At 39.1% G+C, this 26,914-nt stretch overlaps 1 pseudogene; it reads left to right on the forward strand.

Annotated features, from left to right (window-relative positions):
- The first annotated feature begins 905 nt into the window (after nt 1–905).
- Nucleotides 906–26,914, forward strand: part of LOC142544337 (uncharacterized) — a 29,577-nt pseudogene continuing 3,568 nt past the window's right edge.

A 26,914-nucleotide genomic window follows, 5' to 3' on the forward strand; every position in this document is an offset into this window, starting at 1 on the left:
ATATCACAAACCGTTACTTGTTTCAAAATATTGGGACAACAAATCGATCCTTGTTTGTTATTGAGTCGAGGGTGCGATTTCGATAATCGTGTTTGCTTCTCATTCGTACGAGGTTTCGCATCATTTGGTATCAGAGCTTTGGCTCATTGAATTCAAGTAAGTTATCGTTGTTGTTATTTTTCAGATCTGCCTCAAATTTCATTCTGTTCTCAGATCTGTGGTATCCTTTTGTTTCTATTGTCATATCTACCAAAAACAAAAACAAAAATTCGTTCTATTTCAGTTTTGTGTTATCCTTTTGTTTCTATTTTCAGATCTGTTTAAAATCCGTTCTGTTCTCAGATCTGTGTTATCCTTTCGTTTCTATTGTCAAATCTTTCTATATAAGAAAAGAAAAACATAAATTTCGTTCTGTTATCAGATCTGTATTATTCCAAAGTTTCTGTTTTCAGATCTGTGTTAGTTATCCTTTGTTATGTTTTCAAATCTGTGTTATTCTATCGTTCTTTGTTTTGTGCAGTCCAAGTGAGACAGTTGCAAGTGTCCACAAGTTGAATCTTGTTAGTACAAAGCTTGAGCACATCTTAGAGAGAACTATCAAATTTGAGTGAAAACACTTGAGTGCGAGCGTTATTTCTTTGGAGTGACCGGTGAGTATTTTGTAGTGAAAAAAAAAAAGAGAGACGAGTGAATTTCCATTGGAGTGATCAGTGAGGATTCGTGGTGAGGAAACTTATCTTTTATTGTTTTATACTAACCTTTTCTTGCAGGTATAATGGTTGAAGATCGTCAATTTCAAACAATGTTAGAAGGGTTGGATAAAATATGGGAGAAGGAGTTTAAGCCTCTACTACTTGAGAGGTATAGGCGGAGTGAAGAAGAGGAAATACATGATAGGCAATATGATGAGGATAGGCGACGTAGAAGATTTGGAGGGAATAGATCATTGTATTTGGATCGGGATGATGATAGGCAACATGATGAGGATAGGCGACTTAGAAGATTTGGAGGGAATAGATCGTTGTATTTTCATCGAGATGATGATAGGGGATGTGAGGAGAGTAGTGGGTATAGCAACCAGGGAGAGAAAATCATTGCTAGTCCAAGGGAGCAGTCGAGATGTAAAGCTAGCAAATATGAATATCAAGGTACAAGTAAAAACTCAAATTTTAGTACTTTTGATATTATATGTTGTTGGTGTTTAAAATTTGGGCATGATACTAGCCAATGTCAACGTAAGGAGCTGACAGTAGTAGAGTCGTCGGTTGAATTTAAATCTCAAGTGGAGGTTGAGATTGTTGGAGAATTTGAACATGAAGTTGCGGTTGTAGAAGAACATGAATTTGAGGTGGTGATTAATAGAGTTGAGGATGATGTTATGCCACTAGTTAGTGAGATGAATGTTGTTGAACAATATACAGTGAGGACTGAATCATTAGGTGGGGAAAAAGAAATGTGTGATTTGTCTATTAAGGAGGAGGAGAGTAGGCAAGAAGAAAATTTGTTGCTCAAAACATTTGAAGAAAAAAATATTTCATGTGTTCAATTGAATCCAAATGTTGTTCTTGAGAATCAATTGAAATTTCTTGAAATGAGTGAAAAAAAATGTGATATGGTCAAAAGAATGAGTGAACAAAAGAGTGAGATGACCATAGAAATAAAAAGAGAAGAAAAGAATGAGATAAAAGGAAAAGAACAAGAAAAAGAGGCCAAATAAAATAAAAAGGAAAAGAACAAGAAAAAGAGGCCAAATAAAATAAAAAGAAAAAGAACTTTATGGCCCAAAAGAGTGAGATGAAGAGATGCTTATTCTTGCATAAACCATTTCATGTACCTTTGTACAAAGTGGTTTATTGTTATGGTGATGATATAGCCGGTTCAATTCCTAGCATTGCTATTTCTTATTTGCAGGTTCTTGGGGTTGTCATACCAAGGAGACAAGTGAGTTTTACTAAAGGGAGAACCCAAGGGTCCGAGCCTCGAGAATACAAGTACCATCGCGATGAGGTAAGTTTAGTTGCCAACACAACAACTATGAGGTATGACTTTCTTCCTTACTTTAAAGTTCTGTTGCTTTGTTTTCAAGAATTTGTAGAACGGGTTGCAAGTTTGGTGGTTAGAGGACCGGGTGTCAGTTTGTCTTTATTCCTTGGTTGTTATGGATGTGAGACTATTGATGAAATGCATGTACTTTTTATGAACTTTGATTTTCCACGAGTTACTAAGTTAGTAGGATTTGTTTGCTACAAGGGTCTATATGCATTAGACTTAAATTTTTGTGATGAGATAAGATATTGCATTGATAGTACACGTGACGTGTCTTATTTCCATGATTTATACTTGATTAGTGATGATTGTGAAGATTACATGGATACTATATTTAGGGTGTTCTATTTGCATGATTTATGCTTGTTTGATGATGGTTTTGAGGGGGGCAAGGATGAACATGACTGTTTCTTTGTTCATGATGAAAACATGTTTAACAAGAATAATTTTTTCTTCCTACACTCATTGCATGAATTGTTGCATGATATGGAGGCACATGATATTTGTTTGAGTGATAGCTATGAAGTAATTAGAGCCATAGATAGGATGCATGAATTTTTACTATGGTTGCATATGAAGAAGTATGTAAAGTGGTGTAGTCAAGGGTGCATTGGATATGGGGAAAGGGCATATAAGTTTGATTCTTATGTGTTGCATCAATTATATCTTATTCCTAGTGGACTATGGTTGTACACGTGTATGGATTTAACTTGTGTGTTAACTAGGTCTAAGAAGGGGAGAAACCTGATCTTTGTGATAGTTAATGATATTTTATCATTTGATGTCACTTGTCAATTGGTGTAGGTTGAGGATGATGAATACATATGGAAGGCGACCGTGAAGTTGGGGTTTCTAGTTCTGATGAAGCGAGTAAATGATAGCACCTACAAACTTGAGCCTGAAGGTAAGCATGTTGGTCATATAAATTTTGTTATTACTAATTTGCTTCGTTTTTGTGTAGGTAGCGAAGATTTGAGGACAAATCTTTTTGAAGAAGGGGAGTATGATATGAATCTGGCTAGGCACCGTGTGCAAATGATTGGAAGGAGATTTAGAGAGTGTCGTTGTTTCGGACCTTCAAGATCAATAATGATGAATCAAGCATATCCAAGCAAGTTGTGGAGTTCAACAAATAGTATAATGAAGGAATCCAGAACAACTAAGCATATGAGTGCAAAATGGCTCGAGAGAAGCAGTGCAGCAGCACGCGCTAGCGCAGATGTGCAGAAGCAGCAGCACGCGCTAGCGCAGATGGGCAGAACTGTGCGCACGCCAGAAGCAGTGCAGCAGCGCGCGCTAGCGCAGAGCAGAACAGCGCGCGCTAGCTCAGAGCAGAACAGCGCGCGCGCCAGCGCCAGAAGCGGCGCGCCCGCGCGCACCAGTGCCCGCGCCCGCACCAGAAGTGGCGCTACCGCGCGCCCCGTGCTGTCCGGGTGCAGAACCATGCGCGCAGCTGCGCCAGTTCATGCGCCACCGCGCGCAGTGCCGTGTCAAATTTGCTAGACAAGTTCTTTATGACTTTTTACACTACTTTATGTTGTTTTTATTATATTTTATTGTCTATTTAATGCTTGTACGGACTATGAACGAAAATCATTATTGAAGATTGATAAAAATATTTTGAAGAGTTTCTCACAAATTTGCAAGGCATCTTGCTTTGTTCAACACAAATTAAACTTATCAAAGATTGCATCTTTGTGGCGTTTGTCGATTGTTTTTCGCTCGGATTGTCAAAACAAGATCTTTGAAGGTTCGTTTGAAATTCAGTTGTTTTATCGTTGATATTTGTTGCTATGTTTTAATAACTTAGAGGGTAATATCACAAACCGTTACTTGTTTCAAAAGATCGGGACAACAAATCGATCCTTGTTTGTTATTGAGTCGAGGGTGCGATTTCGATAATCGTGTTTGCTTCTCATTCGTACGAGGTTTCGCATCAGTAACGATTTGTGATATTCACCTCTAAGCGATTATAACTTAGCAACAAATATCAACGATAAAAACAATCGAATTTCAAACGAACCTTCAAAGAACTTGTTTTGACAATCCATGCGAAAAAACAATCGACAAACGCCACAAAGATACAATCTTTGATAAGTTTGATTTGTGTTGAAGATCAAAGCAAAATGGCTTTAATATTGAGAGAAATCTCCAATAAGATGTTTAAAGTCTGAATGATCCGTTCCTTCATTGATACAATGTATTATATAAACAATAAAATACAAGAAAAGTTGTGTGAAAAGGCTTAATAAAAGTAGATAACAATTTTGACACGGAAGGGCGCGTCGTGGCACGAGATCACGCGCGGGGGGCGCGCGAAGTTCTGCCACCGGCGCGGGTTTCCGCGCGGTGGCTCACGCATGGGCGCGCGCGGCGGCGCCACTTGTGGCGCGGGGGCGCGCCTGTTCCTGGTTCATGCACGTGGCAGCGCCGCTTCTGGCGCGGGTGCGCGCTTGCTGCTGTCCTCATGATCATTTAACACTTGAATTACATTCCAAACACTTTCATCATTGTGTCCATGTTCCCCAAGCTCCTCTAATTTAGACACCCCATTTGTTGAACTTCCTTGGTAGCTCACCACGAATACTTGAAGTGCTTCTTTAAACTTCTTGCTACCTCCCCTAGTTGTAGGTCCTTCGGGCAACTCCAACGACTCTCATGCCTTCTTTGGTGCTTGACCAACTACGTTTGCATCATCCTCCCCTTCTTGAAAAGGATTTGTCCTCAAATCTTGATCATCTCCTACATCAAACAACGAAAGATCACTAACATTAAAAGTAGAACTGACATTGTACTCACCTGGTAAGTCTAGTTTGTAGGCACTGTCATTGATCCTTGCAAGCACTTGAAATGGTCCATCACCCCTAGGTAGGAGCTTCGAACGTCGCTTCTCTGTAAATCATTCCTTCCTTAAGTGCAACCACACCCAATCTCCCTTTTCAAAAACCATCTTTTTCTTTCCCTTGTTGGCTTGATTCGTGTATTGTAAATTCTTCTTCTCGATATTAGCCTTAACCTTCTCATGCAAACTCCTAACAAATTCAGCCTTCTTCTTTCCATCCATGTTTGAACTTTCACTCACAGGCAAAGACATCAAACCCAAAGGAGTTAAAGGGTTAAAACCATAAACAATCTCAAATGGCGAATAATTTGTAGTAGAATGCACGCTACGATTATACGCAAACTCAACAAATGACAAACATTCTTTCCAATTTTTCAAGTTCTTTTTAAGTATAGCACGCAAAAGTGTTCCAAGAGTCCTATTAATAACTTCAGTTTGTCCATCCGTTTGAGGATGACATGTAGTAGAAAACAACAGTTTTGTGCCAAGTTTAGCCCACAAAGTTTCCAAAAGTAACTTAAAAATTTAACATCACGATCAGATACAATAGTCCTAGGCATACCATGCAACCTAACGACTTCCTTGAAGAACAAATCCGCAATGTTTGATGCATCAAAGGTTTTATGACAAGCAATAAAATGTGCCATCTTAAAGAATCTATCAACAACAACAAATATTGAATCCCTCCCCTTCTTAATCCTCGACAAACCTAAAACAAAATCCATAGAAATATCAATCCAAGATTCACTAGGAACTGGAAGTGGTGTATACAATTCATGTGGTTGTATTCTAGATTTAGCTTGTCTACAAGTAATGCACTTTTCACAAACACGCTCAACATCACGTTTTATATGTGGCCAATAAAAATGCTCATGCAAACAACTCTAAGTTTTAGCCACACCAAAGTGCCCCATCAAACCACCACCATGTGCCTCCCTCACAAGTAACTCACGAATTGATGACTTAGGAATGCACAATCTATTTCTCTAAACAAAAACCCATTATGCAAATAAAATTTGTCATGTGGACCATGCATACATGTTTCAAATATCTCCTTAAAATCCTCATCCAACAAATACAACTCTTTCACATGCTCAAATCCAAAGATTTTCGACTCCAAGGTAGAGATTAATACGTACCTCCGTGATAGTGCGTCGGCCACTACATTATCCTTACCTTGTTTGTATTTGATTATGTAGGGAAATGAACCTATGAATGCCACCCACTTGGCGTGCCGCTTGTTCAGTTTCTGTTGTCCCCTAAGGTACTTTTAGAGACTCATGATCGGTATGGATCACAAACTCCTTAGGCCTCAAGTAGTGTTGCCATATCTCCAAAGTCCTCACAAGCGCGTACAACTCCTTGTCATATGTTGGATAATTCAGTGCTGCTCCATTGAGTTTCTCACTAAAGTACGCCACTGGTCGTCCTCCTTGCATCAAAATCCCACCAATACCTATACCTGAAGCATCACATTAAATTTAAAAAGTATTAGAAAAATCAGACAAAACAAGTAAAGGCGCATTAATTAATTTTTGTTTAATAATATTAAAAGACTTCTCTTGCTCCTCGCCCCAATGAAATGGAACATTCTTCTTAATCACCGCCGTCATCGGTGCAGCGAGTGTGCTAAAATCTTTTACAAACCTCCTATAGAAGCTTGCAAGACCATAAAAGCTTCGAACTTGACCAACAGTAGCAGGCGTTGGCCAATCTCGAATAGCACTTACCTTATCCTCATCCACTTGTATCCCCTGTGAACTTATCACAAAACCAAGAAAGACAAGTTTGCTTGTACAAAAATCACATTTCTTAAGATTAGCATATAAATGTTCAGCCCTAAGTGTTGTCAGTACAAGTCTCAAATGCTCAACATGCTCATCCAACTTTTTGCTAAACACTGGGATATCATTAAAATAAACCACAACAAACTTTCCTATGTTTGGACGCAAAACATGATTCATTAACCTCATAAAGGTGCTAGGAGCTTTAGTTAAGCCAAAGGGCATGACCATCCACTCATATAACCCGTATTTGATTTTAAAAGCAGTTTTCCACTCATCACCTTTTCTTATTCTAATTTGATGATAACCACTCTTCAAATCAATTTTGCTAAAGATACAAGCACCATGCAATTCATCTAACATATCATCTAGTCTAGGTATGGGATGCCTATACTTAATGGTTATGTTATTGATTGCTCTACAATCTACACACATACGCCATGAGCCATCTTTCTTAGGAACAAGTAAAACAGGCACAGCACAGGATGACATGGACTCACGCACAAAATCTCTATCTAACAACTCACTTACCTGTAATTGTAGCTCCTTAGTCTCCTCCGGATTGCTCAATTCCCCCTCAATGGTGGTAGTCCTTGAGGTAGCTCCTCCGGAAATACATCTTCAAATTCCTGCAAAAGTGAAACAACAATACTCGGAAGGGATCCGGCTATATCACTTGTGTTAAAGAGAATCTCTTTGTAAAGAATCAACACAAGTGGATCATGTGTGTGCAACAATTGTTTCAACTCACTCTTTTGGTTCATATATGTTTTCTTTTTGACCTCTTTCCTCTCATTTTCTTTTCCCTCATTTTTCTTTTGTATGGCTATCTCACTTTTTCTTTTAGCCATTTCATTTTTGTTTTCAAAGGCCATCTCACTTTTTAATTCACTCTTTTTTCCGGCCTCATCTCTCTTCTTTTTTTTCAATTGGTCCTCCAACACTTGTTTTGGGGACAAAAGAAGTCAAACAATGGGTTCTTTCTTGACTACAAAAGAATATTTATTTCTAAACCCATCATGTGTCACTTGCCTATCATATTGCCATGGTCTCCCTAACAAAATATGACAAGCATTCATTGGCACCACATCACACAACACCTCATCAACATACTTCCCAATCGAAAACGCTACCAAAACTTGTTTGTTCACTTTCACTTCAGCACAGTCATTCAACCACTGTAGCCTATATGGTTGATGATGTTTCAAAGTAGGCAAGCTCAATTTTTCCACCATCTCAAGACTAGAAACATTGGTACAACTCCCTCCATCTATAATAATGTTGCAAACTTTGCCAATGACAAAACATCTAGTATGGAACAAGTTTTCCCGCTGGTTAGTCTCCTTTTCTTTGACTTGGGCATTCATGATACGCCTAGTCACTAACGCCTCACCCAACCCTGCCTCTATCCCTCATCAGGATCTTCTAATGTAGGCATCTCATCTTCATCATCTCCCTCACTATGAGATTCATACTCCCCATAAGTAGTATTCAACACCATCACTCTTTTATTGGGACATTGGCTAGCAATATGGCCAACTCCTTGACACCTAAAACATTTACTATCTCTAGAACGATTAATAGTAGTTTCAGGTTTACCTTGCACTCCTTGCTTAGGCGCCTCCAGTTTAATGTCAACTTTGGGCTTGACCACTACCTTGCCTTCTTCACGTTTAACAACATTGGAACGCCAAGGTGTTGATGTATTCCCAGCTTGGGTGGTACGGCCAACTCCTCTCTTCTTGAGTTGTTGCTCTACTTTTATCGCCATCTGCACCATTTCATCTAGATCCAAGTAGTGTCTAAGCTCCACTTGGTCTTGAATTTCCCTGTTCAAACCACAGAAAACGAGCCATAGTAGCCTCACTATCCTCATCTATGTTTGCTCCAATCATGACTACTTCCAACTCTATATAGTAGTCCTCAACACTCTTCATACCCTGTCTCAAAGTTTGTAACTTTTTAAACATTTCTCTATAGTAGTGATTTGGTACAAACATCTTCCTAATTACGCTTTTCATCTCAGCCCAAGTTTCTATAGGCCTTTCATTGCATATTCTCTTAGTGGTCACTAATTGATCCCACCAAATAAGTGCATAATCAATAAATTCAACCACGGCCAACCTAACCTTTTTGAGTTCAGAATACTGGTGACAATCAAAAACAAATTCAACTCGCTTTTCCCATTCTTAATAAGCCTCTGGGTCTGACTTACCATGGAACGACGGAATTTTCATCTTAATACTACCTATGTTACTATCTTCCTTATTCCCATCATCGTACCTACCCCGTACGGCTTCTCTTCTTCCCCTACCAAATCCTCTACCTCTTACGCTTCTACCCCAATTCTCGTTTTGACTCTCCTCTTCTCCTTCCAAATCATAATCATCCTCTTCTTCTTCCACTCTACCCAAACCTTTAGCCATAGATTTATTTTCACTCGTACTAACTTCAAGCCTATCCAACCTCTCATATAAAGGATCAAACTCGGCCCTCATCATTCTACTAAAATGCCCAAATAAATCCTTCATTGGACCTTAGACAACCCCTGGTTCGAACTTTCTCCTACTTCCCTCTCCATTTTACTTTCATATTTTGTACCTGCAAGAAAATGTTAGTAGAAATAAAAGATGTTCCTCACCCAAATTCTCACAATCACTCCAAAGAAATAACACTCGCACTCAAATATTTTCACTCGAATGTGATTGATATGAATCTGGCTAGGCACTGTGTGCAAATGTTTGGGGGAAGATTTAAGTGGAGTTGTTTTGGACTTTCAAGCTTGATTGTGATTAAAGATGATGAATCAAGCATATTCAAGCAAGTGGTGGAGTTCAACAAAGAATATACCGAAGGACCTATAACGAGGGGACGTAGCAAGAAGTTTAAAGAAGCACTTCAAGGACTCATGATGAACTACCAAGGAGGATCTACAAATTGGATGACTAAATTAGAAGAGGTTGGAAATCATGGGAATAATATTGGAGGTCTTTGGAATGTTATTCAAGTGCAATTGCCGAAGGTCCAGCGCACCCGCGCTAAAGCAGGGACCGCACCCGCGGTCCATGATAATCAAATTTAAGAAAATTTCCCGAAGCTGCACCGCACCCGCGGTCAAATCATTAGCGCACCCGCGGTCCATTGCCGAAGCTACACCGCACCCGCGGTCAAACAAGCACCGCAACAGCGGTCTTTTGGCGCACTTCCGTGTCAAAGTTGCTAGTTATCTTATTTAAGCCTTTTCACACAACTTTTCTTATTTTTATTGCTTATATAATGTATTGTAAGGGGGATGAACGAGATCATTGAAGATTTATATCAAATTATTGGAGATTTCTCTCAATTTGCAAGGCTTGTGCTTTGTGTTTATCAAAATCAAACTTATCAAAGATTGCATCTTTGTGGCGTTTGTCGATTGTTCTTCGCACGGATTGTCAAAACAAGTTCTTTGAAGGTTCGTTTGAAATTCAATTGTTTTATCGTTGATATTTGTTGCTAAGTTATAATCGCTTAGAGGTGAATATCACAAAATCGTTACTTTTTTCAAAAGATCGGGACAACATAATCGTTCCTTGTTTGTTATTGAATTGAGGGTGCGATTTCTATATTCGTGCTTGCCTTTCATTCGTACGAGGATTAGTATCATTTGGTATCAGAGCTTCTGGTTCTGTTTGATTCAAGTAAGTTATCGTTGTTGTTGTTATTTTCAGATCTGGCTAAAATTTTGTTCTGTTCTCAGATCTATGGTATCCTTTCGTTTTTATTGTCAAATCTTTCTATATAAAAAAAATATATAAGAAAAGAAAAACATAAATTTCGTTCTGTTATCAGATCTGTGTTATTCCTTCGTTTCTGTTTTCAGATCTGTGTTATCCTTTGTATTGTTGTATAGAAAATCTATCAACAACAACAAATATCGCATCCCTCCCCTTCATAGTCCTAGGCAACCCTAAAACAAAGTCCATAAATGTAACGACCCGTTACAGGCCCAGTGGACCGCCCATACGGCCCACTGCCCCGATCTTGGGCTCTGACTATGGGCTCTCTCTTGAACTCTAGACTCTTCCCTCACGTGCTTTCCATAGGCATCGTTACTCATAAACTACTCCAGCCCATGCACTGGTGTTTGTACCTACCCAGGATCGAACGTAGCTCAATTGGTACCAGGATTGTGCTAAGTACCTATATATCCATGTGGTCTTAGGTTCGATCCTGGGGAGGTACAAACTCCAGTGCATGGGCTGGAGTAGCTTATGAGTAACGATGCCTATGCAAAGCCCGTGAGGGAAGAGTCTAAAGTTCGAGAGAGAGCCCATAGTCAGAGCCCAAGATCGGAGCAGTGGGCCGTATGGGCGGTCCACTGGGCCTGTGATGGGTCGTTACAATAAAAGGCGCCTTTTATTGTAACGACCCAAGGCTATCCCGATCTTGGGCTCTGACTATGGGCTCTCTCTCGAACTTTAGACTCTTCCCTCACGGGCTTTGCATAGGCATCGTTACTCATAAGCTACTCCAGCCCATGCACTGGAGTTTGTACCTCCCCAGGATCGAACCTAAGACCACATGGATATATAGGTACTTAGCACAATCCTGGTACCAATTGAGCTACGTTCGATCCTGGGTAGGTACAAACACCAGTGCATGGGCTGGAGTAGCTTATGAGTAACGATGCCTATGGGTGGTCCACATGCCACCTTGTCCTAAATGTGGCAAACTTCATGGCGGGGAATGTATGGAAGGTTTCAATGTTTGTTATCGTTGCAAAAAGCCAGGGCATCTCGCCAAGAATTGTCCAGGGAGTTTTGAGAATGTACAGGGATGCCTTTTCTCGGTGACCAAAGAAGAAGTGGATGCGGATACATCGATGATCACTGGTATGTTCTTGATTTCTTGTATTACTGCTATTGTTTTACTAGATTCAGGAGCCACGCATTCCTTTATTTCGGAATCATTTGTAAGGAGACTGGGCATTACAGCAAGTACAACAGAGACACAACTCGCCATAGCCTTACCTTCCGGGCAAGAATTACAGACAGATCAGATTGTGCGAGGGTGTCCAATATATGTCCAAGGCCATCAGATGTATGCTGAATTGATTGTTTTGAAAATGACCGATTTTGATGTGATATTGGGAATGGATTGGCTCTCGAAGTACAGAGTTACTATTGAATGGGGCATAAAGATGATCAAGTTTGCACCAGTAGGAGCTGAACCATTCACAGTAGCAAGTGCAGGTATATCCTTACCTCTTCGGATAATCTCTTGTATGAAGGTTTGTAAATTACTACAGAAGGGGTGTCAAGGATATTCAGCATCTGTGTTAACTAGTGATCCACCTGTTCGTGAATTGAAAGATACAGATGTTGTTTGTGAATTTCCAGAAGTATTTCCTGATGATGTAACAGGCTTACCCCCAAAAAGAGAGATCGAATTTGTAATTGATGTTGTGATAGGAACTCATCCGATCTCAAAAGCTCCTTATCGATTAGCTCCTACAAAAATGAAAGAATTGAAAGAACAATTACAGGAGTTGCTTGATAAAGGGTTTATTAGACCGAGCTTTTCACCGTGAGGTGCACCTGTTTTGTTTGTGAAAAAGAAAACGGTACTCTTCGTTTATGTATTGATTATCGGGAGTTGAACAAAGTGACAATTAAAAACAAATATCCACTCCCCAGAATTGATGATTTGTTTGATCAATTACAAGGAGCTGCTATCTTTTCGAAGATTGATTTACGATCAGGCTATCATCAATTAAATGTAAAATCAGATGATATATCAAAGACTGCCTTCCGAACCAGGTACAGGCATTATGAATTTCTTGTAATGCCATTTGGACTAACAAATGCACCAGCAGCTTTTATGGATTTAATGAATAGAATTTTCGAGCCATTTCTAGACAAGTTCGTGATTGTGTTTATAGATGATATTCTCATCTACTCACGAACTGTAGAGGAGCATCGAGAACATTTGCAATTAGTTATGCAAACATGGTTGGCCAAGCACCAAAGAAGGCATGGGAGTTGTTGGAGTTGCCCGAAGGACATATAACTAGGGGACGCGTAGTAAGAAGTTTAATGAAACACTTCAAGGACTCATGAAAAGCTATCAAGGAAGTCCTACAAGTTGGGTGTATAAATTAGAGAAGCTTGGTGAACATGGGCACAACGATGGAAGTATTTGGAATGTTATTCAAGTGATAAAGAACCATGAGGACAGCAGCACACGCGCCACAGCGCATGATTCCGCGCACCCGGGCGCATAAAACCGAGAGCGCCGCGCCCTCGCGCGGCTTCCTGCGTGGCCGCGCGTGCTAGGCGCGCGCCATGGTGCCACAACCAGTGCTACTGCGCGCCGGAGACTGCCTTGTGCAGGAACCTGCGCGCATCCGTGCGAGTTCTTGCGCTACCGCGCGCCCTTCTGTGTCAAAATTGTTATCTGCTTTTATTAAGCATTTTCACACAACTTTTCTTGTATTTTATTGTTTATATAATGCATTGTATCAATGAAGGAACGAATCATTCAGACTTTAAACATCTTATTGGAGATTTCTCTCAATATTCAAGGCATTTTGCTTTGATCTTCAACACAAATCAAACTTATCAAAGATTGTATCTTTGTGGCATTTGTCAATTGTTTTTCGCACGTATTGTCAAAACAAGTTCTTTGAAGGTTCGTTTGAAATTCAATTGTTATTATCGTTGATATTTGTTGCTAAGTTATAATCGCTTAGAGGTGAATATCACAAATCGTTACTTGTTTCAATAGATCGGGACAACACAATCGATTCTTGTTCGTTATTGAATTGAGGGCTCGATTTAAATAATCGTGTTTGCTTTTCATTCGTACGAGGATTCGTATCACTTGGCTTGTGCAATCCAAGTGAGACAGTTGCAAGTGTTCACAAGTTAAATCTTGTTAGTTTGATAAAAAAAAAATTATAAAGATTGATCACATCTTTGAGAGAACTATCACATTCGAGTGAAAATATTTGAGTGCGAGTGTTATTTCTTTGGAGTGATTGTGAGAATTTGGCTGAGGAACATCTTTTATTTCTACTAACATTTTCTTGCAGGTACAAAATCTGAAAGTAAAATGGAGAGGGAGGTAGGAGAGAGTTCGAATCAGGGGTTGTCTAAGGTTCAAATGGAGGAGTTATTTGGGCATTTTAGTAGAATGATGAGGGCCGAGTTGGATCCTTTATATGAGAGGTTGGATAGGCTTGAGGTTAGTACGAGTGAAAATATATCTAAGCCTAAAGGTTTGGGTAGAGTGGAAGAAGAAGAGGATGATTATGATTTGGAAGGAGAAGAGGAGAGTCAAAATGAGAATTGGGGTAGAAGCGGATAGAGGATTTGGTAGGGGAAGAAGAGAAGCCGTACGAGGTAGGTACGATGATGGGAATAAGGAAGATAGTAACATAGCTAGTATTAAGATGAAAATTCCGTCGTTCCATGGTAAGTCAGACCCAGAGGCCTATTTAGAATGGGAAAAGCGGGTTGAATTTGTTTTTGATTGTCACCAGTATTCTGAACTCAAAAAGGTTAGGTTGGCCGTGGTTGAATTTGTTGATTATGCACTTATTTGGTGGGATCAATTAGTGACCACTAAGAGAAGATGCAATGAGAGGCCTATAGAAACTTGGGCTGAGATGAAAAGCGTAATGAGGAAGAGGTTTGTACCAAATCACTGCTATAGAGAAATGTTTAAAAAGTAACAAACTTTGAGACAGGGTGTGAAGAATGTTGAGGACTACTATAAAGAGTTGGAAGTAGTCATGATTAGAGCAAACATAGAGAAGGATAGTGAGGCTACTATGGCTCGTTTTCTGTGTGGTTTGAACAAGGAAATTCAAGACCAAGTGGAGCTTAGACACTACTTGGATCTAGATTAAATGGTGCAGATGGCGATAAAAGTAGAGCAACAACTCAAGAGGAGAGGAGTTGACCGTACCACCCAAGCTGGGAATACATCAACACCTTGGCGTTCCAATGTTGTTAAACGTGAAGAAGGCAAGGTAGAGCTCAAGCCCAAAGTTGACATTAAACTGGAGGCGCCTAAGAAAGGAGTGCAAGGTAAACCTGAAACTACTATTAATCGTTCTAGAGATATTAAATGTTTTAGGTGTCAAGGAGTTGGCCATATTGCTAGCCAATGTCCCAATAAAAGAGTGATGGTGTTGTGTACTTATGGGGAGTATAAATCTCATAGTGAGGGAGATGATGGAGAGGATGAAGATGAGATGCCTGCATTAGAAGATCCTGATGAGGGATATGAGGCAGTTGTGGGTGAGGCGTTAGTGACTAAGCGTATCATGAGTGCCCAAGTCAAAGAAGAGGAGACTAATCAGCGGGAAAACTTGTTCCATACTAGATGTTTTGTCAGTGGCAAAGTTTGCAACATTATTATAGATGGAGGGAGTTGTACCAATGTTGCTAGTCTTGAGATGGTGGAAAAATTGAGCTTGCCTACTTTGAAACATTCTCAACCATATAGGCTACAGTGGTTGAATGGCTGTGCTGAAGTGAAAGTAAACAAACAAGTTTTGGTTCCGTTTTCGATTGGAAAGTATATTGATGAGGTGTTGTGTGATGTGGTACCAATGCATGCTTGTCATATTTTGTTAGGGAGACCATAGCAATATGATAGGCAAGTGACACATGATGGGTTTAGAAATAAATATTCTTTTGTACTCAAGAAAGAACCTATCGTTTTACTTCATTTGTCCCCAAAGTAAGTGTTGGAGGACCAATTGAAAAAAAACAAGAGAGATGAGTCCGGAAAAAAGAGTGAATTAAAAAGTGAGATGGCCTTTGAAAACAAAAATGAAATGGCTAAAAGAATAAGTGAGATAGCCATACAAAAGAAAAATGAGGGAAAAAAAATGAGAGGAAAGAGGTCAAAAAGAAAACATACATGGTCCAAAAGAGTGAGTTGAAACAATTGTTGCACACACATGATCCACTTTTGTTGATTCTTTACAAAGAGATTCTCTTTAACACAAGTGATATAGCCGGATCCCTTCCGAGCATTGTTGTTTCACTTTTGCAGGAATTTGAAGATGTAGTTCCGGAGGAGCTACCTCAAGGACTACCACCATTGAGGGGGATTGAGCATCAAATTGATTTGGTACCCGGAAGTGTATTGCCAAATCGTTCAGCTTACAGAAGCAATTCGGAGGAGACTAAGTGTAAGGCCCGAGAAATTTATCCTGTTAATTTGAAACGATTTAGTGATTAATTGATGTGATTATAGACGTAATGAATCAGACCGGAAAAGACAAGAAAAGACGCGAAATATGTGCGAGGGAGATGCCATCCGCGCACATGCGCGATCTGGTGCGTACACATGCGCGGATTTGGCAGAAGACCCCGCGCATATACGCGGCGTGAGGGCGCGCATATGCGCGAGGTGTCCACTAGCCAAGGAACTGGAACAGAACATTGCGCGCACATGCGCGACGTGAGCCGCGCACATGCGCGAAATGTCCAGAGAAGTTGGCGCATATGCGCCGGAAGGAGGCGCGCATATGCGCGACTTGCATTGCACGAGACTGTAGGTCTCGCGCATAAGCGCGACGATGGGGCGCGCATATGCGCGAGCTACCGTGTGAACGACGCGCCGAGACCTATGGTCTCGCGCAAATGCGCCAAGACAGGTCGCGCATATGCGCGACACGTGCAGCGCAAAGAGCACGCCACCTAGCCTTCTCATGCAACGTGTAGATATATATATATATATGTACAAGCCATTCTTATCTCAGAATCAAAGGAAGAAAACCGAGGGAAGCTTCGGGTGAAATTTAAGTTGCGAGCAATCCGTTCGTCTGTTTTCGAATCCGAGTACAGTACCGTGTTCCTAGCGACGATAGCTACAACGGGACGTAAGTTTCATTGAATTCTGGTATCGTTTGAAATTATGATATTGTCAGAATTGAATATGAATCATATATGGTGTTTCTGATATAATAGACATCGTATAATTGAAGTCAGATTGAAGAACAGACTGTGTATGTATTTGTTATGATTTTCGAAGTTGATTTGATTGAGATTCGATATCAGAACTGTATTGTTATTGATTATAAATTGTACCGATATTGATTATGAATTCGGGTATTATATCTGTGATGTTGAGATTGACCTTGTTATCGAGACTGTATTGTTATACCGTCGAAAATAAGTAAATTTATATGGATTAGATTGTATCTTGATTCGATATTGATCAGATTATGTTTGATTTGAGTATTGATCAGAATAGATTTTGAATTGAGTTGCATATTGAGATTGTGCCTATGCGATATTGTATTTCAGATTGATATGGACAGGTTTGACTTCGAGACTTCGACTTCGTCAGACCGCGAAGACAAAGGTATAAATTTATGTTAATGTGGGATTGTACAACTCGAGTCCGATTGACTTGAGTTTCCCAAAATCACATACTTTACTTTATTGCATGGATATTTGCAATTGTATGAGGTTAATACCTTTGATTTATTGATTTATGTACTGAGTCATTAAGCGGATACGCCTAATTGTGATGAGTAATCTTGTGACAGTAGTGCCGGATAGTGATGGAATCGTCACCGGCACATTGCACATTGTCACAGGATAGGATATTGGTGAAAATGCCGAAGTCTGTGACGGTTAGGTCAAGACACCGGACGTTTGGCTATATCGGAGTAGATAGAATTGGAGTTTCTTCTATTACTGGTGTTCGATATGGAAAGAGCCAAAGTCCGTGAATAAGAACATGCCACCACCCCGATCGGGAGTGTATCACAGATTCACGAACGACGAAGAATAATAGAACAAATCAGATCTGAAAGCGGAACGAAAGAAAATTTAGATCTGATAATAAAACGAAGGGTAAACTTGAATTCAATGAGCCAAAGCTCTGATACCAAATGATGTGAATCTTTGTACGAAAAAAAGCAAACACGATTAAAATCGAATCGCGCCCTCAATTTAATGTCGAACAAAGAATCGTTGTTGTCCCGATCTTTTGAATCAATAGCAATAAATACATAGCATACTCTGAAAATCATAACTTTAAAAACATTAAATACCATCAACTCTGGAACATAAATATCATAGCATGAATAACAATAACGATGGTATTTCTCTTTTTTCTGATGAATTGATATCTAAATAGTATCTCTGTCTCTGTACCTATATCCCATCGATATGAATCGATACTCTGTTGGGATATAAGCCTATGGTCGTTGATCAACTAATTGCATGCAATCTCTGACTATGTATCTATTAATCCAATAAATCATTTGAACTCTCTCTTTGGCATTTCATCAAACACTTTGCATACTCTTTCTTTTGTATTCCCTTTTTCACAATTGAGACATAAAATGCCTCTAATATACAACAAAGTGTATTAATACATAGCATGAATCAAATGGAAGGGAATAACATGTTAAAACCATTGAAACACAATACATATATTATCATGTGAGCACAAGGAAATGAATTCCACTTACAACCAATTGAAACCTTGAATCTAATCTCTTGATACACAATATACAACAATAAACCATGTATTGCATCATCAACAACTCAATAAACACGAACCCATAACATTAACACCATAAAACCAATATAATCAACAAACCCATGATTTCTCAATCATCATAATCCAAGAATAAACAAAGCCACAAGCTTACCTTAGCTTCTTGAACCCAAGATAACCTTGTTCTAACTTCAATAATTCAACAATAGGCTAGAAAAAAAGAAAGGAATAAAGAAATGAAGAAACCCTAGGTCACTTTGCTGAAGAAATCGAGAAGAAGGGGTGAAAATGAGAGAAAAGTGGACCAACTCATGATTTATATCACTTAAATCTCGAAAACACGCTTCTACTGTTCACGACCGCAGGTGCGCTAACATTATTACCGCGGGTGCGCTGAGCTTACTGGAAAACATCACAAATCTGGAAGCATCGACCGCGGGTGCGGTGCCGTTTATACCGCAGGTGCGGTCTTGCTTCCGTCCCACCACCGCAGGTGCGGTGCCTTTTCCAATGCGGGTGCATTCTCCTCTGTAGCCAACAATAAACTCTATGCAACAAAAATCGAATCGCAACGCTGCTTCTCCTCGTAATTCGGCAACACTCCCAACAAGAAAGTTTCACCTCTATATATAGTCTAACCAACCCAATTGGCCTCATACCAATTGGCTCAATATAATAATTACCATGAATTAAATCGCAACAATGCTACAAAACACAACTACACAACACTTATATAAACAATACTATAAACCATAAATCACAACTCTTAACATCAAAACTATACTAAAACTTAACCAAATAGTCAATGATCATACGAAATCATAAACCGTACCATTCACCAGGCTTGGCTATTACAATTAAATGTTTTGAGTTTTGTCCAAATCATTGTGGAAGACAAGCCAAAAGCGCCCCGAAGTGGGTCGTGTGTTTCGTCACTCCTACAATGACACATGTTGGGAGAATGGGCATAACATTTTACTCAGACCTCCAAATGACATGGAACCAGTAGGAGATTCAAGCCAAGACATAGAGCTACAACTTTCCTGTTTACCATTTTTTCAGATTATGAACGGAAGAGCCGTTTCTGAAGCGATCTTTGAGGTGGCTGTGGCAGAGTGGCGCCCGAGTGGTAAGAAATTTCCGCCAGAGCTCCAATGGTTCTGTATTTTTGGTTTCGGACAGAAAGTGTCGCGCTCGAGCGGTAATTTATGACCGCCCGAGCGCCTCCTTGCATATAAGAAGATAATATTCGACTTCCTTGACCTTATTTACCATTCCACAACCCCTTTTCCACAGCAAAACTCGAAAGACACCAATAAATCTTCCTCCAAATGCTAATCTCTTCTTTCTTCTTCATCATTTTGAAGTTAGAAGTTTATTCTCCATCACAAGTTCTCTTTTAGTTGTTCCACATGTAGAGGAGTGATTTTCACCTAGTATATACATAGTGATGGGTTTATTGATGTATTTGACAGTGTAGGAGCGAGGAACACCGTCTCAAACCAGTGTTCTTAAGCTTGGACAGTAAGTTGGCATGTTCTTGAAGTAATTGTAAGGCCCGAGAATTTGATTACCGTAATCAGAAATGATTTGGTGATAATTAATATGATTATAGACGGAATGGATCAGATAGGAAGAGCCGAAAGAAGATTTGACATTATGTGTGAAGAATAGGATTTGCGCACATGCGCGACGTAGTTGGGCGCACATGCACGAAGAAGACAGAACCATGCGCGCACATGCGCGATTTGAATGCGCGCACATGTCCAGAACCTACGGCGCATATGCGCGAGTAGATACGCGCACATACGCGATATGGCCAAAATCTTCGGCGCATATGCGCGAGTAGATACGCGCATATGCGCGAGAGGCAGAAATGCAGAAGTGCCGGGCAGAACATCCGGCGCATATGCGCGGCTTTGTACGCGCATATGCGCGCGGCATGCATCATAGAAAAGTGACACTTAGGTTATCATGCAACGTGTATATATATATATATATATATATATATATATATATATATATATATAAGACAAGCCTAATTCAGAAAGAAAAGGAAGAATCGAAGAAAAACTTTTGAGGAATTTCTTCGTGAAATTCTAAATCAAGATTTCACAAAATCCGCCCGTCCGATTTTAAATTCGACTTCAGTACTGTGTTCCTATCAACGCAGGCTACAACTGGACATAAGTTTTGTTACATTTAAACATGATTTGAATTTATGATATTGTCAGAATTGAATATGAATCAGATATGGTGTTTCTGCTACAGTAGGCATTGTATAACTGAAGTCAGATTAAAGAATAGACTATTTATGAAATTGTTATGATTTTAGGAGTGGATTTGATTGAGATTTGATATCAGAGTTGTGTTGTTACTGATTTTTAGTATACCGATATTGAGATTATGAATTGTACTGAAACTGATTATGAATTCTGATATTATATCTGTGATGTTAAGATTGACGGGGATATCGAAACTGAATTGTTATGCCGTCAAAACATCAATTGATTTAGAGTGATCAGATTCAGTAATGATTTCGATGATATCGTTGATATGAATCAGATTGTACCTTGTTCAGATATGGATCAGATTATATACTGATTTGAGTATTGATCAGAACAGGTTTTGAATCGAATTATATACTGATATTGTATTTATGCGATTTTCATTGCCAGACTGGGTATGGACAGATCGGAATACAAGACTTCGTCTTCGTCAGACCGGGAAGAAAAAGGTATAATTCATGTTTTGTTTTGGGAAGACACAACTCAAATGAGATTCAATTTGAGTTTCCCAACAAAATCACATACTAGATTGTTGTTTATATTTTGTTATGATTATGCTTTGTTTATAGATTTATATTCAAGCATTTAAGATAGAAGAGTCATTGGCAGATTTGCCAAATTTCTAGATGTTCGGTGGTATCGACGCATAGGAGCAAATTTCCTCCGATTGTAGACATTCGATACAGACACGACCGAAGTCTAGGAATAAAACATACCGTCAGCTCGATTGGGAGGGTAGGTGACAGATAGTGACGTCTTATTCACACCGGGATCCCTAGAGTTAGAGTCGAGTCGAGTCAAGATATGAATTGATTTGAGTTGCATGCTTATTTTATTTTGGTTTCAGAGATTATGGAACCCATTGTTACTGCATGTTTATTTTGATTTGGTTTCATAGACTATGAAACCTATTGTTATTGATTTTATGCATGATAATATGCTTTAGGATTTATATTTTGTATATGCATGTCTACCATGTTTTATACTGGGATTTATTCTCACCGGAGTATCTGGCTGTTGTCTTGTTTTGTATGTGTGCATGACAACAGGTGGGACAGGATCGGGGACAAGAAGATGATGAGAGAAGACGAGTTTAGAGTGGTGATTCCGGAATTATTGTAGACTTGGTTTAATACTTGAAGTTTAGTAGTTGAGATGTATATTAGTTACATTCCATTACGCTCCGCACTTGTGTTTTAAAAGAAAAAATTTTAGACCCTATTTAGTTTAATTGATAATTAAATCCCAAAGATGATTAAGAAGATGATTAGCGTCCGGGTCCCCACAGTAATACATGAGTAATATTATGATTTCAAACACTTCCCATTGATTATTGCTATATGTACATTGTTAGTATATTATTGATGAAAACTTAGCACCATATTCCATTGTTATGTATTAAATATGTAAGAAACTCATGAATATTGATGATGTGTGCTATGTTATGAACATGAACATGAACATGAACATGAAAGGAAAAGGACAGATTTTTACATGATAAGGAGCTTGTTGACATCATGGGTGGTTTTAAGTCCACCAAAGCTATTGGCCAATATATGTTCATGGAGCGTGGGGTTGCCAAAGGTTGCTCCCTGACGTCCAAAATAGTAGTAGCTATATAATAAAGCAAGCACAGTAGTACATGTCAACTAATGAGGCTCAAGTACAAAAATGAACATGAATATATGCTATGATATGACATGGTTTAAAGATTCATTGTTGTCACGACTTGATATGTATGTTCCTTCGATGCATATTGATACGTACAAGTGCCAACTTTTTGAGTTTTATAAACTCACATAACTCATGTATTACAGGATCAAGTAGTGAAGAGACGTAGGATGCCAGTTCGCCAATCGATGCTTGTGACGTGCCTTACCTCAACAAGAACCGGGACATCGTATTGTATAGCTTCCGCATATGTATTGTAGTAAATTTTATGTTAGGGTTTGAAACAAGTTCCATGTGATGGATGATGATACAAAGTATTTTTGTATATGAGAATATGTTTATAAGTGTGTATGAATAGTATTGCTTGAGTTTTTGGTGTATACAAAATATAGGGACATCATGCCAAAATTTTTATAAACCGTCAAAGTGATGCCTCTTGTTTGATTTGCTTCATACTATAGTTATATCATTCAAACCTTATTTTGATTATGGTAATTATGCTAAGTATAGAGTGAGGGTGTGACAATTGTAGTCGGGGATTCACCACTTACCTTCGGGTATGGATATCCTATGTGTTCTCATGTATGTGTAGTATGAAATCTCTGATCATAGTATGGTGGTAATTATGAAAGGGGTTTCATAGATTACACCATCGATACAACTACGACATGACACATAATATCGATTCATTGACAACTCCCGATATACCAATGGTTGTCGAATCGGTCGGGATATATGAGTTGAAGGGACCGTACTGTACGCTAACCATAATTGAATGGTTCTTGCAGGCACTATCATTTGATACCTAGGGAAACATGTAAGCGATGCTGCTAGGCGTTTAACATGATTGGTTAGGTACTATCAGACTTGAGTTCTGACATTCTTGTTATCAAGGAGTTGATAATTAAGAATGGAGCAATTGGGGTATGCTCGTATAAGGACATGTTTAGTCCGAATCACATGGAGATATGAACCCACGGCTAGTTGTATCAATGAATCATTGAGGAGGGCCACACAAGTACTAGCTTTTTAGATCCCGTTGAGAAGTAAAATAGTTCAATGTGTTGAACGGCTTATTTAAGGAGTTTATAAGCGTAAGGAAAAATAGAAGTATGACTTCTATGAGGGAAATGTAACTTTTAATTTGTGGAAGTGTTCACTTGTGAGGACCCTAGAGACGTGGCAGCACTACTTGAGACCTAAGGAGTTTGTGATTCATACGGATCACGAGTCTCTAAAGCACCTTAAGGGTCAACAGAAGTTGAACAAACGGCATGCCAAGTGGGTAGCATTCATTGAAACATTCCCCTACATCATCAAGTACAAACAAGGTAAGGAAAATGTAGTAGCTGACGCACTATCACGGAGGTACGTACTAATCTCTACCTTGGAATTTAAAATTTTGGGGTTTGAGCATGTGAAAGAGTTGTATGTACTAGATGAGGATTTTAAGGATGTATTTGAAACATGTATGCATGGTCCACATGATAAATTTTATTTGCATCATGGGTTCTTGTTTAGAGAAGATATGTTGTGCATCCCTAAATCATCGATTCGTGAATTACTTGTTAGGGAGGCACATGGGGGTGGTTTGATGGGACACTTTGTGGGGACCCGGACGCTAATCATCTTCTTAATCATTTTTGGGATTTAATTATCAATTAAACTAAACAGGGTCTAAAAATTTTTCTTTGAAAACACAAGTGCGTGGCGTAATGGAATGTAACTAATATACATCTCAGTATATAAGTACAATAATGTACAACAATTATTCAAACTAGTCTAAGGTTCAACTACTAAATTTCAAGTATTAAACCAAGTCTACAATAAGTCCGGAATCACCACTCTAAACTCGTCTTCTCTCATCATCTTTTTGACCCCGATCCTGTCCCACCTGTTGCCATGCACACATACAAAACAAGACAACAGCCGAATACTCCGGTGAGAATAAATCCCAGTATAAAACATGGTAGACATGTATATACACAATATAAATCATAAAGCATACTATCATGCATAAAATAAATAGCAATAGGTTTCAGAGTCTATGAAACTAAATCAAAATAAGCATGCTGCAGTAACAATGGGTTCCATAATCTCTGAAACCAAACAAAAATAAGCATGCAACTCAATTCAATTCATATCTTGACTCAACTCAACTCTAACTCTAGGGATCCCGGTGTGAATAAGACGTCACTGTCTGTCACCTACCCTCCCAATCGGGGTGACTGTACGTCTTATTCCTAGACTTCGGCCCTGTCTGTATCAATGTGTCTTCCCCAAACAAAACATGAATTATACCTTTGTCTTCCCGGTCTGACGAAGACGAAGTTTTGTATTCCAATATATCCATACCCAGTCTGGCAATGACAATCACATAAATACAATATCAGTATATAATTCGATTCAAAACCTGTTCTGATCAATACTCAAATCAGTATATAATCTGATCCATATCTGAACAAGGTACAATCTAATTCATATCAACGATATCATCGAAATCATTACTGAATCTGATCACTCTAAATCAACTGATGTTTCGACGGCATAACATTACGATCTCGATATCCCCGTCAATCTCAACATCACAGATATAATATCAAAATTCATAATCAGTATCAGTACAATTCATGATCTCAATATCGGTACACTTAAAATAAGTAACAACACAACTCTAATATCAAATCTCAATCAAATCCACTACGAAAATCGTAACAATTTCATAAACAGGTTATTCTTTAATCTGACTTCAATTATACAATGTCTACTGTGGCAGATAAACCATATCTGATTCATATTCAATTCTGACAATATCATAAATTCAAATCATGTCTATACGTAACAAAACTTACGTCCAGTTGTAGCCTGCGTTGATAGGAATACAGTACTGAAGTCGGATCTAAAATCGGACGAGCGGATTTTGCGTAACACTCAAATTTCACACGTAAGGAACTTGGAGCTTTCTTAAGATTCTCTCGACTTTTCCTTCTTTCATTCTTACGGATGAATGCTTGTTTCTTACATATCTATATATACACACGTTGCATACTACAGACCAAGTGGCATTTTTCCATTCTGCATGCCGCGCGCATATGCGCGCACAAAACCGCGCAAATGCGCCGGAGGTTCGGCCCGGCACCTTCCGCATTTATCTTCTCGCGCATATGCGCGAGATGTTCTGTCTCGCACATCCCTTCACTCGCGCACATGCGCGCCTTCCGCCGCGCATGTGCGCCGAACCCTCTGGACGTTCTGCGTATATGCGCGCATTCAAGCCGCGCATGTGCGCCGAACTCTCTGGACGTTCTGCGCATGTGCGCGCATTCAAGCCGCGCATGTGCGCGCATGGTTCTGTCTTCCTCGCGCATGTGCGCGGGGACTCTTCCTTGCACCTCATGTCAAATCTTCTTTCGGCTCTCCCGGTCTGATCCGTTCCGTCTATAATCATCTCAATTATTAAATAAATCATTTCAGATTAATCTTAGATCACAGTAATAAAATCTCGGGCCTTACATTTCTCCCCCTCTTAGATCTGAGTTCGTCCTCGAACTCGCAAGCAAGCAATCAATTCAGACATATCAAAAGGAATGTATACAGAGTTTAAATCAGAAATTCATCTTAATGAATCCATTCTGAAATCTTAATCTCATATCAGATTTTGTCTTTCAAATAGTCTCGTTGACCTGCTGCCAATCTTACTGTGTTTCCAACAATAGAATAATCTTAATTTCACTCTGATTCCAAACTGGAATAATAATTCAAGCAGTATAATATCATAGTACCACTCGAAATATTTTGACAAAATCAATCTCGCAATATTGGTTATACAACATCCGTATATACCAATCAATAGTTCATAATAAATCAATACCATCATCTGTTACCAAATCTGTTTATCCTATTCAAGGATATATTAAATCTTCGGCCCCAAATACCAATCGTCACCATCCGGCGTTGGCATATTAAGTCTGTTTGGTCTGAACTATCTTCATTCTCTTCTGAATTAACTACATTTTCTTTGTCATATCTCGACCGTATCAGCTTCTATTTCAGGTATCTCCGAGATATTATTCTTATATCAAAGAAATCTGCAGTACTTACTGTACAATGTGTTGTCGGTAACTATCTCATTATCCATCTGGTAATCTGATAACTATTATCGTACAATGATTCACACATCGACACTCTGTCATATCAACTAGTGCCAGCATCCAGCACTGCAGCTCCCTGGATATCTTCTAATATCTTGATAGTACACTCTGGCTATCTATCAGTCAGTGGATAATATATGAATGAGTTCTTGGTATGTTCTGCCACAATTACAAACTCAATCAAAATTCACAATCTGATATAATCTATTTCAACATTCTGGTCAATCTGACTATTTCTTTGACATCGATCTTTGTCATCTGGTCATGTGTGTACGTCATCTTGTACAATTACTAGATATAGATTGAACAATCTGTCAATCACAATCATATCATATCACAATCTAGAGAGTATTGCAGTGGTCTCATTACGAAATTCATCGAAATATACTCTCCATGTCTAGTCAGAAATATACCAATTTTGTAATAACTCTTTTGATTTCTATCTTTCTATCTTCATTTATTGGCGATTCAGACATTTCAGAACAATTCCTGCCAACATTTCAATACAAATTCTATCATAACTGATTTAATCTGTCTACATCAAAACGGTCTGTCCAAATATTATACATTCTCAGTCACCCAAAATGAAAACTGAATCCACTATTGTGTGTTTCT

The sequence above is a fragment of the Primulina tabacum genome, chromosome 5, assembly GCF_025594145.1.
Source record: "Primulina tabacum isolate GXHZ01 chromosome 5, ASM2559414v2, whole genome shotgun sequence".
Taxonomy (NCBI): Eukaryota; Viridiplantae; Streptophyta; class Magnoliopsida; order Lamiales; family Gesneriaceae; genus Primulina; species Primulina tabacum.